Source organism: Cyprinus carpio, chromosome B9 (assembly GCF_018340385.1).
Source record: "Cyprinus carpio isolate SPL01 chromosome B9, ASM1834038v1, whole genome shotgun sequence".
NCBI lineage: Eukaryota > Metazoa > Chordata > Actinopteri > Cypriniformes > Cyprinidae > Cyprinus > Cyprinus carpio.
Genome location: NC_056605.1, coordinates 20,909,496 through 20,922,585, shown reverse-complemented (window position 1 = coordinate 20,922,585; position 13,090 = coordinate 20,909,496). Strand labels below are relative to the sequence as shown.

The 13,090-nt window shown below is 37.5% G+C and overlaps 1 long non-coding RNA gene across 2 annotated transcripts; it reads left to right on the top strand.

The window, feature by feature from the left end:
* The first annotated feature begins 2,483 nt into the window (after nucleotides 1–2,483).
* On the top strand, nucleotides 2,484–12,704 carry LOC122138503. 2 transcript variants are annotated; one of them, XR_006155631.1, is made up of 4 exons: nucleotides 2,484–2,799; nucleotides 3,039–3,121; nucleotides 3,659–3,810; nucleotides 8,569–12,704. It is a non-coding gene; the product is annotated as an uncharacterized LOC122138503 (long non-coding RNA). The 2 variants fall into 2 exon arrangements; XR_006155630.1 differs by lacking the exon at nucleotides 2,484–2,799 and having other exon boundaries at nucleotides 2,837–3,121; nucleotides 8,569–12,703.
* The last annotated feature ends 386 nt before the right edge of the window (nucleotides 12,705–13,090 follow it).

Sequence of the window (13,090 nt, the reverse complement as noted above, 5' to 3'; positions counted from 1 at the left end):
CTATCAGAAACTGGACTGAGGCCTGAGGCTCCGCGGTCCTCCTGGCATCCCGATCAGAGGATTAGCAGCATACAGCCGCAGGTCAAGAGCATGCCAGTCACACACACTCTCTTTAACACACACCCACACTTGTCATTTCACTTTGTCTCACAAACACCTTTTCGCTTTCACACATGCACGCCTGGAGAGAGCATTTCTCAACCTCTCACACTTGTGCAGAAGAGGCCTGTTTGATAGCAGGCTGCGGATTAGGTTCTGTGTTCTCTTTCATTCTTATTCTGATTGGCTTATACTCTTGAGTCTTTTTTACTACAGTGAGGTCGTACAAGTCCATACAATGAAGGGGGATTTTTTTCTCATGACATCATTTTCCCTGTCTTCCCACATTTGAAAGTTCGTTTAAGACACAAGAAGGATCATTGTTCGGTTTTATTCTGCTATCGTTTGCATAAAAGATCACACGTTTGTTATTTGATCCATAAAGCAGGTGGTTGTTAAAATGTGGCCTGGTTATTTTCTTTTATTCATTTGTTCTCAAATAATAAATATCATTGTGCTTATTACAGATATGAACCCACAGTTCTGCTTGATACTTTAAGCACATATTGCAGGTGGTCAATGTCAGCTTCAGAATATAGGGGTGTGCTGGTGTTTGACCAGAGAAGCGTGTCCTGTCTGTTAGTGTACCCCTGCACTGACCCCGTCCATCCCTCAATAGTGCAATGCCTTGTTGCCCCCAGCATGAGGTCCCAGCATCCCCTAGTTGTGATAGTGGGGGGCACACAGCAAGGGTCCTTAGAGGGGATGCAGAATTAGCAGCTAAAATGGAGACTCACATTTCCATATGCATGCCACTGACAAGTGTTATACTGAAAAACCCGGTACCAATACGTGTACAAGGTGCCCCAATGCAACAAGATAGGGGGAAGAAGGGGGCGCTGGGGGTTGGGCTTTAAAGGGGGCAGCAATATTGTACTAATTCGTGCAAGAGACTCTCTATCAAAGCGAAAGACATACGGTAATTAACGAGGGGTGAGGGGAAAAAGAGAGGAAAGAAAGAGCAGGAAGAATGAGTTTGGGAGCAAGAGGGACAGAGATGCTGATTTTGACGTGTAAATGCTGTGTTGATTAGCATATGGTGGTTTGTCCAGACCAAGTATTTACCAGCAGAATTGAATGTGTGTGCGGCGTGGATGTGACTTTGTCCCCCCTAAATTTACAAAGCCACCCTTTCAGATACAACCTCCCCCCACTCCCAAACACCGCCTCACCTTTCAATTCCTTTTCTTACCTCTTTTCTATGGCCATTGCAATTGCTCTTTCTCAATGGTGTGAATGTAGAATATAAAGGTTGCTACCAACGGCCAGGCAGATTTTTTTTTTCTTGTTCTTTTTTCTTTATTTAAAGATCAGTCTTGGCCAGCATGTACAATGTGATCAGCGGACATTTACTTTTATTCTTGACAAAAGTAATAGTACTAAAAATGCAACAGATTTTAAAAATTAGCTCCAAAAATATGAAAACTGCATGATAAGAAAATTAAAAGTGCATTCTCGAATTAATAAATTCAGTTATGTTTGCTTTTGGTTACAGTTAAATGAAGTATTAAGTAATTATTTATGTTTCATTTTTTTGTATAATTGTATTACTTGTTTTATTAACTTAAATTGTTTATTATTATTTTTTTATTATTACTGTTAATTATTATTATTATTATAATTAATTTATGTTTGTATTTTTTTTTTTATTAAGATTAGGCATTTGTGCCAACTGCATGGCCACACTTTAGTTTTCAATATTAATTCCATTTCTCACTATTAACTGACTTTTGCTTCAATAATCTACTAATTTACTGCTTATTATTAGTTAGTAAGGTAGTTGTTAAATTTAGGTATTGGGTAGGATTAGGATTGTAGAATATGGTCATGTAGAATGTGTGCTTTATAAGTATTAATAAACAGCCAATATGTAAATAATAAGTAACCAGTTAATAGTGAGACTTGGTCATTATACTAAAGTGTTACAGGTAGGGATCTAAAATATGGTCATGCAGAATAAGGCATTAATATGTGCTTTATAAGTAATAAACAGTCAATATGCTAGTAATGTGCATGCCAATAAGCAACTGGTAAATAGTAAGAAATGGTCCCTAAACAAATTATTTTTATTAACTAAATGGTATTTTACATGATTTGGCATCTGTGCATTGATCCTCTTGCAGTAAGGTAAAGTATTTCACACTTTTCTCTGGGACTGAAAAAGAGCAGAGCAAGTCGCCCAGTATGGTGCCTTTCATCTTTTGTGTGATGTTTGTGATGGTTTGCCAGTGTTTTTTTTTTGATGTTAGTTTAGTTGAAGTGAGATGGGTGAGATGAAATTGTAATGTTATATTTTTATTTTTTTTTTTTGGTTGGAGGCTTCCTTTGCTAACAGGAAGTACTTTTTAGTCTTTCAAACCGATTTGCTAAGTGTCATCATGTTTGTCTTTCCTTTCTAAGTGTCTCTCATGGGTGTTTTGGAGCAATTGTTTACACCTGCTGCAATGGGTAAGTGGAAGCAAGAATCCTTCATCATATAATGAACTCCTGGCAGACCCTCAACACTGAATATTTCCCTCTGGCCAGTGGAATAGCAAGCCAGATATACCGTAATATCAACCATGTTTGTGTGGGTATGTGTCAGACGATCAGTGAGAGTGGTCAGCCGGTTACAGGTCAAAGTTCATGGTCATCAATGGTTGAGGTGGACAGCTCTCCATCTGGTGGGGACTTGGCCTCTAAGGGTCAGGGCTAAAAAGTGTAAGTGCAGAGCTTGTCTTCAAAAGTTTTTTTCTATGTGTGACAGATCAAGTATGTAAATCACATGTTCGCGTGTGTGTCCTGTGCCGGTCTAAAGGCCTCTTCAGTTTACAGTGTGTTTAGACGCAAATTTAGCCCATGGCTTTACTGAATGCTGTAATCACACACAACAATACCTGTCAAACCATTTGACCATTCACAAAACACTGCACTCCTCTCTCTCTTTCTCTTCCTGGCAGGTAGATCTTTGGTGCTGCAGCTGCATGTCATGAATTGAATGAAAGAAGGCACTTGAGCAACTATGTGTGCACCAAGTAAAAAGGTGAAAAAGCCTATTAATCCTTTCCACGATTATTGCACTAACATTGCCCAATTACATCCAGCTCAGTGATAAGATGAATTGCTGATCAGATAAATTTTGGCTGTTAAAAGCTGTATCATTTGCTTGACATGTAATACATTTATTTGGTTGTTGAGTTTTAATAAAACGTCTAACTTGTTTATTTATTTATTTTTTTACGTAATTTCATTTGAATTATTTAAGTTTTAATATTTAGGAAGAGGTTGAACAGGTAAATATAATAAAACCTTATGTGGGAATTCCACAGTTGAATATGCATGATTTTGTCACACTAATGCACCTATATATATATATATATAGTAACCAATTTTTCACAATTACTATATATATATATTATATATATTACTATATATATATATATATATATATATATATATATATAGTAATTGTGAAAAATTGGTTAATCATAACATCTCTGTCTCCATTCCAGCCACTTTATCCTTCAATTCTCTCACTCACCCACTCTCTCTCTCTCTCTCTCTCTGGCTGTCACTGCAGCACAATGTAGGAGCATTAGTATGCTAATGAGGTGCGGGGCGACAGGTGGCCCGCTAGACAGCTCAATTAAGAAGCTCGTTAAAGGCCAAGCTAACGAAGCGGCCTGCACTGCAAGCCTCAACAAACAATGTGACTGTGCAGGCTACAAATTGGTGAGTGCTAGTTCTGTATGTGTGTGTGCACGTGTGTAACAGGCAAGAGGCAGAAAGTTGGAGATAGAGACTGTTTTAGTGTGTGTGAGTAAATGTGTAAGCAGTGAGTTGACTGATTCAGTTTATGTGTGTGTTTGTGTGTTTAGCAGTTAGCAAGGCTTTGTGATGGACACAACTAATAATGGCTGATAAGACGGGCTGTTGCTTTTGCTCCTAAGGAAATTGAAAGCATAAAACTAAATAAATTATAATAAATAAATCACTTAAACACAGACCTTCCTAATTTTTAATAATTCCTCTCCAAAACACTTTGCAGTAAACCCTTACCCTTACACTTTGGCAAATTTTCATATTTTGTTACATGTTTTCTTTGGATATACACTGACGCTGTAACAGATATACACGGTAATTTTGAATGAATTTGCTTTTTATCATTATCCTAAATTTATTTAGGCATGTATAGAAACTTTTTTTTTTTAGTAGAAAAGTCTTTAGTGTATTAAGAAAATCTTTAACAGAAGATTAAATGTTTTAATTAGATTTTTTTAGTAGAAAAGTCTTTAGTGTATTAAGAAAACCTTTAACAGAAGATTAAATGTTTTAATTAGAACTTTATAATGCTATTAATTACTAATACATTCTTATTAAGTTGCATAAGTGTATACATTTATTTGATTGAGATTATTGATTTGTCATATATAAATCAAATGATGTATTCACTGATTTTAAATTCTGAATGAAAACTCTAGTTATTTTCATGTTATGGCTGAAAACGAATGAATATACAGTAATAAAACTGTATACTATTTTGACTTACTGTACATTCAAAATAAAACACAAAAGTGTTCTAATGTGTGAATTTAGGCATTTAGATTAAATGTTTTAATTAGAACTTTATAATGCACTATGAAGAATCGATATTCATTATAAGATTTGTTTTTTACAAATTTAACAGTGTTATTAGATGTGAGTTATATGTTGACAAATATAATTTAAATTTAAAAATAAAGGAAACAAACATGTATAATTTAATATCTAATATAAACTAATAATGATAAATCAATAATCAAATGTACTCACATAGTCACTTTACTCATATACGCAGTACTATGTTTAAAATGCAAAATAAGCACCAATGGTTTTAGGTTATGTTTACAGTGAAAAATTAAGTCATGTTTGTAAAAATCATTTCAAACATTAATGACGTCTGGGATTAAATGCTTCTTAATGATTATGTTCCTGCATATGGCATGATGAAATAAACATCTCTTTGTCTGATCACCCAGCAAATCAACCAGGGCTGGGAACATTTGAGCAGCTCTGGGACAATATCAGAAGCCACCGCAGTTTGTGGTGGAGGAGCATTGTTTATTGTGGCTAGATAAAGTTGTAACAGACATTTTAATCAGTTTGTAACACTTAGCATTTGAGCCTTATTATCCGGGGTGTGTTCACTGGTGCGTGAAACGGCAGCGTTTGGGTTCATAACCCAACCCTCCTGTCTGAGTCTCGCTGGTATAAAGGGATCATGAGCTCTAATGGTTCAGGGATCTGCCCAGCAAACGAGGTTAGGTATGGAGGAAGACAAAAACACAGGGGCTAAACAGAGCTGCCCCATTCGTGAGCAAGCTGCTGCAAAGCTGGCCGACTCATGAATATGTAAATCCACATTTGCCCAAATAAGTATGTAGAGAGGGAGAGAAGGAAAAAAACAACAGCACTCATTAATTAATAAGGACAATGTGCCTTTAATGACAGTGTTGACACTGTTGGCGAACAAGTGATTGGGGCCTGAGAACGAGAGGTCATCAGAACGAGAGGAAGTGACACAATGATAGGCGTTACTGTCAGAAGGAGAGGTTTTCTGTCCTAGGAGGGCAGAAAAGGTGATCAAGGGTGGACATGCTGAGTATAATGAAGACAGAACTGAGCCATGAGAGAGAGAGAGAGAGAGAGAGACAAACAAGTCAGTTAGACAAGTAGACAGCGCAGAGGTCAGGAAAGTCAACTTTAGATATACACTGATTTGGAAAGAGAAAAGAGGACACTTCAAGGATATAAAGACTTAAAAGAATGAAGTAATCTGAAGCTTTGCATGTCATTATTTTCTGTCACTGTGTGTAATGCATGTGCCTTAAAATAATGATTGTTTCAAACAGGTTTCCTCTACACTCTCCCTGACTGCCATTGGTTGGAAAACATATAATCCTGAGCCAGTGTTCCTGTATCAGGCTGATCAGGATGCAGAACAATGTTTTGATAGTATATATTATATAATTGTCTCTACATAGTTACTTGGAAAGGAGAAGTGTTTTAACTACACTTTACAAATATTTTTGGAAGGTTTCAGGAAGATGGTGAAGTTCTTTGCCAAAAAGCTGTTCATTGTCCAAATATTGTCCAAATTGTTCATATTGTCTAAATGTCCTTCACAGTTGAAAATTGTATGTGAAACTGTGATATCAATTTAATACCAGTTTCCTAGCTGTGAAACTCTAAACAAATCTTTTCCAATGAAGTAACAAACTATACCTTTAAGTTTTATTAATTTTTCCTTAGAAATCTACTGTGACATTATAGTCAAGTAGATAAATAACCATTTGATGCACATTGTATGTATTGTACGCATCAAAAAATGGCATTTATTTGACATAAATATTTGACCAAGTTGTCTGCCTAGATAGCACAGTAAATGTATACAATATTGCGGGGAAATGTTTACATGGTTTCCACTACATTCTATTTAAAATTAACTAAATATTGACAAAAAAATCTTCCATGTATTTTGTCTTAAGGAAATATAAAGGCAAGAATGAAACCTGTTGTCCTCTATGATTCCAATTCTTTCAAAAAAAAAGGTACCTGAACGTGACACACCCATAACATATTTGCTGGCACATTATAATGCTATGTTTCATAAATGAATTGAAAAATCTCACACATTTTTACCAGTATTTGTTCCTCAAATTTGCCCTATACACTGACTTTCATGAGAAACATTTAAGTATTGCAAAATCTGACATATAAGTGAATAGGTATTAGACAAGATGCTAATGCAATTCACTAGCAGCACTTCAGCATTTTTGTGCAAATCCCCCAGGCCTTATGGTGTTTGATTCACAACAGTAAAACCCAGACTTGCATTCAAACACACCATCTCTTTTTGATGCAACAAATTTAAGCATTGCATCGAGGCCTGAAAGAAAGACAATGGCTCGATCTTTTCAAACACCAGAGCAGCGCCACACACATAGAGATCAGAGTTAGTTTATGAAGTAATCTCTCTTTCTCTCTCTCTTCTCTCTCGCTATCACTCGAACCCCTCCCTCTCCCCCTCCCTCTGTGTTATGACATAGTAATCTGTGTCTCTAGCAGCTTGAATGAATAGGCGTATGAATGGCTGTTTTCTGCCTACATGAACCTATTGGAGGTGGATCAACCATATGCCCATGGACATGCACACTCAATGACAAAGGCGGATACCAACAGGTCCTCTCTGACACAAAGCGACCGTGGGGCTGAGGGAGGCGGGCGAGACGAGGGGTGCATCTTAACCTGAGACGTCCACACACACACACACACACACACACACACACGCAAGTAAATATTCTCACACACACCCCACTGCATGCCACCCACACAGCAATATGGATATGCGACATTGATACAAACCCAGCCTGGGGAGTTTGTGAAGATGATGCTTTGTTGTGTTGTTTTTGAAAGGTCTTGGTTTGTGCGGGTGATGTTATTGTGTATGTAAAATGTATGGAGGATGAGGGAGGGACAGTAGGAAAGACAAGCACTTTTTTGGAGGGGGCCAATCTGTTGTAGCTCTGGATGAAGTCTTGTGATGGAGAGACAGTGTGTTAAGCGACATATGTGATACAGAGGGACAAAAGGATTATGGTCCTCTTCTCGTTATCCGTGCCTTTGGACAGTGGGATTATCATCCGGGGAGTGAAGATCTCATCTCTTCTGTTCTTGTGTTCCTCATCTCTTGTGTGGGGTGGGAAAGCAGGGGTGAAGGGGGATCCCTGGAGAGCGGGCCGCTATCAGGATTTACATATTCATCAGAGATCAGAGCTATATTCTCTTTCTTTCACTTTTCTCTCTTCTTTTTCCTCTGTCTTGCATACACATGCTCGAACATGCTGAGATATTTTATTTTACTGTTTCTGAATTAGCCTGTTTCTGGATTTTACTGTTTCTGTTCAATTTTGAAAATGCTTCAAATTTGTCCACATTTATTATTATATTTAATAATTATATTTAATAAGAGGTTCAAAGTCCACATATGAAAATGCTTGTTCTTTTGTGTATATTATATTATATTAAATTATATTATACTGTAATAACAATGTAAGTCTAAACATTGAACAAAAAATAATAAATGACTCTAAAAATGTCAAATGTATTTGGTTTGCTCATATTTTGCTTTATTGATAGCATCATTCAAGCTCCATGAACTCAAAATCCATGCCAATTATGTACAAAGTTAACATGGTCAGATAGCAAACTGTTTATTTACCTAGAAACAGTACAGAATTTTATTTAAAAAAAAGAAAACTAAAGACTTTTAGAAAAAAAATTATGCATTTGTCATGTTTTATTTATTGAATTTTGAAACTAAAATGTTTTTTAACCCCATTGTGTCTTTACAAATAAATGCATCACTCTGGCATGAAAAAAAAATAAAAATAAAAAAAAAAAGATATATAATATTATTATTATTATTATTATTATTTTTTTTTATTACAGAAGGAGTGCAATGGAGTAACTACTGTAGCAGAGGGCAAATGAAGTTCAGCCGAGGCGAAGGGGTGAGACCACGTCAAAGAAAGGACAACAGTGAGAGAGAGATCAAGAGATGTGTCTAATGAAGGAATGCACACAGAGAGATGAAATCTAATGGAGACAAAGGATGTACAGAGTGATCGAGAGAGGGAGAGAGATGGCGATGGGGTGGCTGACTGCTGTTGAACTCATCGTCATCTTAATTGATGAGGTCATCCCGGGGACTATCCCAAAACTAAAGTGTCCCCAGGAGGTCGTCACCAGGTCATCCAAAAGTCAAAGAGCATCGGAGAGAGATGATATAGCATGTAACTTTTCTTTGTGTTTTGCTGGTGTTGTTGTTGTTGTTTGTTTATGGGGTTTTTGCATTTAATTGAAAGGATAGTGTAGACCAGGCAGGATCGTGGAAGGAGAGATAGGGAAGTAGGATCAGGACAAGATGCAAGCTGGATTTGAACCTGTGTCCCCTTGAGCACAACAAATATCGCTATGTCCTGAGTCTGGCTTTCTATGTGCATTACCAACTGTACCACAGCTCCAAATTCTATGCATTTCGGTCAACAAATATTACTAAACTGATTGCTGCTTTAAAATGACTTAAAATTAATTTAAATTAGATTTTTTTTTTTTTTTTTTTTTGAAGAATTATTTTTATTTTTTCTTACAAGATTTTCAAAAGTGTTGATGTACAAAATTGGGTCAGTGTCTTTGATATGCTGTCAATCAAATGTTCTCTGCTGGAATTGCTAGAGTGTAGGTGTCAAAGTAACCTTTGCAACACAGGCACACAAACACACACATATACAGAGAAACAAATAGACTCGCTCAGCGACAACACATTCAGTAATTGCTGCCTATTAAGGTCTTCGCTTCTCTCTCACACCTCATTACAGGCCTAAACACACACTGCCCCCTCATTACAGATTGCTTGCTTAACACACACACATACAATTCCCTCATTTCCACCTGTCAATTAAACACTCAACCTGGCAAGCGTGACCACTGAGAGTTGGGTGTTAACTCGCTGATGACAGTGTGAGAGTTGTGGGCTCTGTTACCCCATTCCAATACATGATAGAAAACTGTTATGCATGCTGCTGACCTTATGTGTATATGTCCGTGTGTGTCTCTAATGAAGCATTTGTCAGTGCAGTTCTCTTGTTGGATTAGGGTTGACTTTGAACACCCTATAAAGAAAATGGACTCTCATGAAGAAACACCAATTAGCACTTGTATCTATACATGTACCTCACACTGTTAGAAACTGTTTAGTGTGTTTGTATGTGCAAAAGCAACAGGTTCAAATCCGTTGTATGAGGAAAAAGCTGGTGATGTGAGTGCATAAAAATAATGTTTTTGTATATGCAATAATGCAGTGATTTAGTTTCATCAGTTTCATCATCATAATATTTGTTGTCATAACTACCATCTCTCCATCTTGTGCTCCTGTTATTCTCTACAGTGAAATAATGTGCAACCTTTAGCAATGGGGGGGTTTGTTTGTTGTAAATTGGTGCAATTCGCTATAGAGCCTGGTCCTTTTCTCACTCTCTCTTTCTGAAGGTGAAAGGAAATTGAATGTGCCAAAAAGAACAGATGGGTTGGTGAGAGGAGAATAAAGGAACAAAAAGTTGCTGCAAAACAGTGGAGTATAATTATGGTTATACCACAGTATGTGTCAGATCAAAAGGGTATGACAAAGTAACTGTGCTTTTACAATCCCCCTGGAGTAACCTGGGATGAAGTGATGATAATTCATGGCTCATTCTTTTGAAAGAATTTCCAGTTGCAGACATGAAGTTAAACCACCCCTTCATTAATGGTGACATTTTTGTTTGTTATGATAATTTAGAAAGGAAGAAAATCTGATTACTTATGTCCAACAGTGCCATTTTAATGTCATTTTGAAGGAAACTGGAAGAAGAGCATTTTGAAACTTGGAAGGAAGTTCAGAACAAATCATGGAAGCTTGAAAAGAAGAATGGAAGAGAGGAAGTTCAGTCCAGGGTGATTAGTGGTATCAAACTCAAAGTTATGTAATTGTCCTTTTTTGTTAATATAAAATACAAGAAAGAGGAAGGTTTTATTTTGCCATAATATTTTGACGCAAAGACTTTGCCATTGACTTTCTAAATCATTTGGATAAAAACAATATAATTTGCAAGACTGTGTTTCCAGCTGACTGCATCAAGAAGCAAAAGCTAGTAATTTCTGACAGACAAACAGCTTGTGCATTGTTAATACTGTGGCTATGTCCTAATGTGTTGTTTGTCTTTGTCCCAGCTTGCGATAGTTTGCAGATCCTCTTCAAAGTACTTCAGATGACAAGGGACCCCTCTTAAAAACACAAGCCTGAACTCTTCAGTTTAAGAGCCCGGCAGTTTTCCTCACTGTGTGTTTCTAACCCAGGAAACTGACAGATGCCCATAAATTATTTGCCTTTATTTTAAAAGCACAGCTCATTTACATCAATTTGTAAGAGGCGGGGGAAAGTAGTGAGGAGTTTGTAACTTTAGGTATGTATATGCGAGTGTGTAAAGGGGGGTCATCTTAGGTGGTCAGTGTAGCCATTCTTTTGCCTTAGTGTCCTGTCATATTCCTTGAACCCTTGCATACTCACCATTTCCACCCACACACAAACCAGAGCTCAGATGCCTCCCCGCTAATTAGCAACAAGTCAGAGCCGCCCACTTCTGCATGGCAGTAAATATTCCCACACACTCGCACAGACGTCCCTAACTCGGATACAAGACCATCGTTCCTTCTCCATTCTTTCCCCTCCTTTCTGATTTTTATCACCTCCCCTTGTTTTGTTCCCACTTCTGCAGCCATCAATCATCCCATTGACCTATCTTGTTAGGGGAAACTCACAGACACGCCCCCTCGCCTCTTCCAGACCTTAATCTCGTCCCACGCTCTCTTTCTTTCTATTATATACGTATGCATTGGAGCCCCAACGTCCATGTCTGACTTATACCTTCACGCTCCATCCTGCTCTCCTGTGCGGTTAGTGGTCAGGACAGGGTTGTGGCCGTGGGCTGGACAGGGTCGTGGGGAGGTGTTGTGGGGGGGATTAGATTTAGGGAACACTCTGGGTGGTACGGTAGCCTCTGCGATGAGTACAATGCTTCCTGTGTCCCCATGTGACACACACCCTTGTTTTACAACAGGGGAGGAGACACCTTCAATGCCCCAATGATGTGAACCACCCTGAGCCTATTCACGGTGACAAACGGCCACTGCTGGCCCCTGCGACAAACACATGCACAGACAGACCACGACTATCACACTCATAAACACAGCTTTTGCTTCATATTGTGTTTATTTGCTAAACTGTCCTGGCAAAAAAACACTACTTTTAAATGCACAATGGGAGACGCATTGAGACTACCTAGATGACATTAATATGCGCACTCAAATCCAAGACAGATGGAATAAAAGGCTTTCCTCTACCTTTAGCGCTTTCTCCCTCTCTTTTCTCTCTGAAAGAACCTTCTTGGCTGGCTCTCAGTGGGGTTGAATTGGTATGGCTTTAATTGAATCAACTAGCTCTTTTCTTGTGCTGCACTTATGAGGCCAGAGCAGCCAAATGGCTTGATGACAACGTAATGGCAAAAGAATGAATGAGCGACGGTGCCAGAGGGGAGTGAAAACCCTATGGCATTCCTTCGCATCTGCAGCGATACACAGTCATGCACAACACTATTGCAATTGCTGAACTTAGCCAAAACACAGGAAGAATGACATTTTAGCGGAATTCTGAGATTTTTGTAGATTCTGTTGATGTCATGACGAACATTGTATACAATATTCTATTCAAATGAGCATACTACATAAGCAGTTAGAAAACTCTTTCATCTGGTTATCTATTTATTTATTTATTTTTAATGGAGATTATAGGTATGTGATTTTTTATTATTAACTCAAGGAGCTATTTCTACCTTATCCAAGCTTTGAATTTAATTTAGTTGGCATAACCCAAAGCAAGGTTTCCCAAACGTGGGTTTATGGAGGTTTGTGAGTTGATTAAAAGCTAATAATTAAAACATGAAAATTTAAAATTAAAAAAATTAAAGCAGTGATAATTAAAATATTTGATGGGGGTTGGCTGACAAAATACTACAGTATTTGTTAGACCTCATTTGTTAAAAGCAACAATATTTGTTTTTTTACCCCAAACATGGATATTGAACCCATGGATGTGTTCTAATGTAACTAAATTGCATTAAATATCATTAGACATGACTGAAATAAAAGATTTTCATAAAGTTTAGAAGTGGAGGTTCTGATGGGAAATTAAACAATAGAATTTTACCCTTGTAAACTAAATTGCATTTGACAGTGATGGAAATGTTTCGTAATGTAAAGTCCATTCTCATTTCTGTTCATGACTAAAGTCTAGAAGATTTCATGCCAGGTTTGAATGGCCTTCTGTATTGAAAAAAAATGAAGAAAGTGATGGAAGTCTGTCAGACAGTCCATTCTC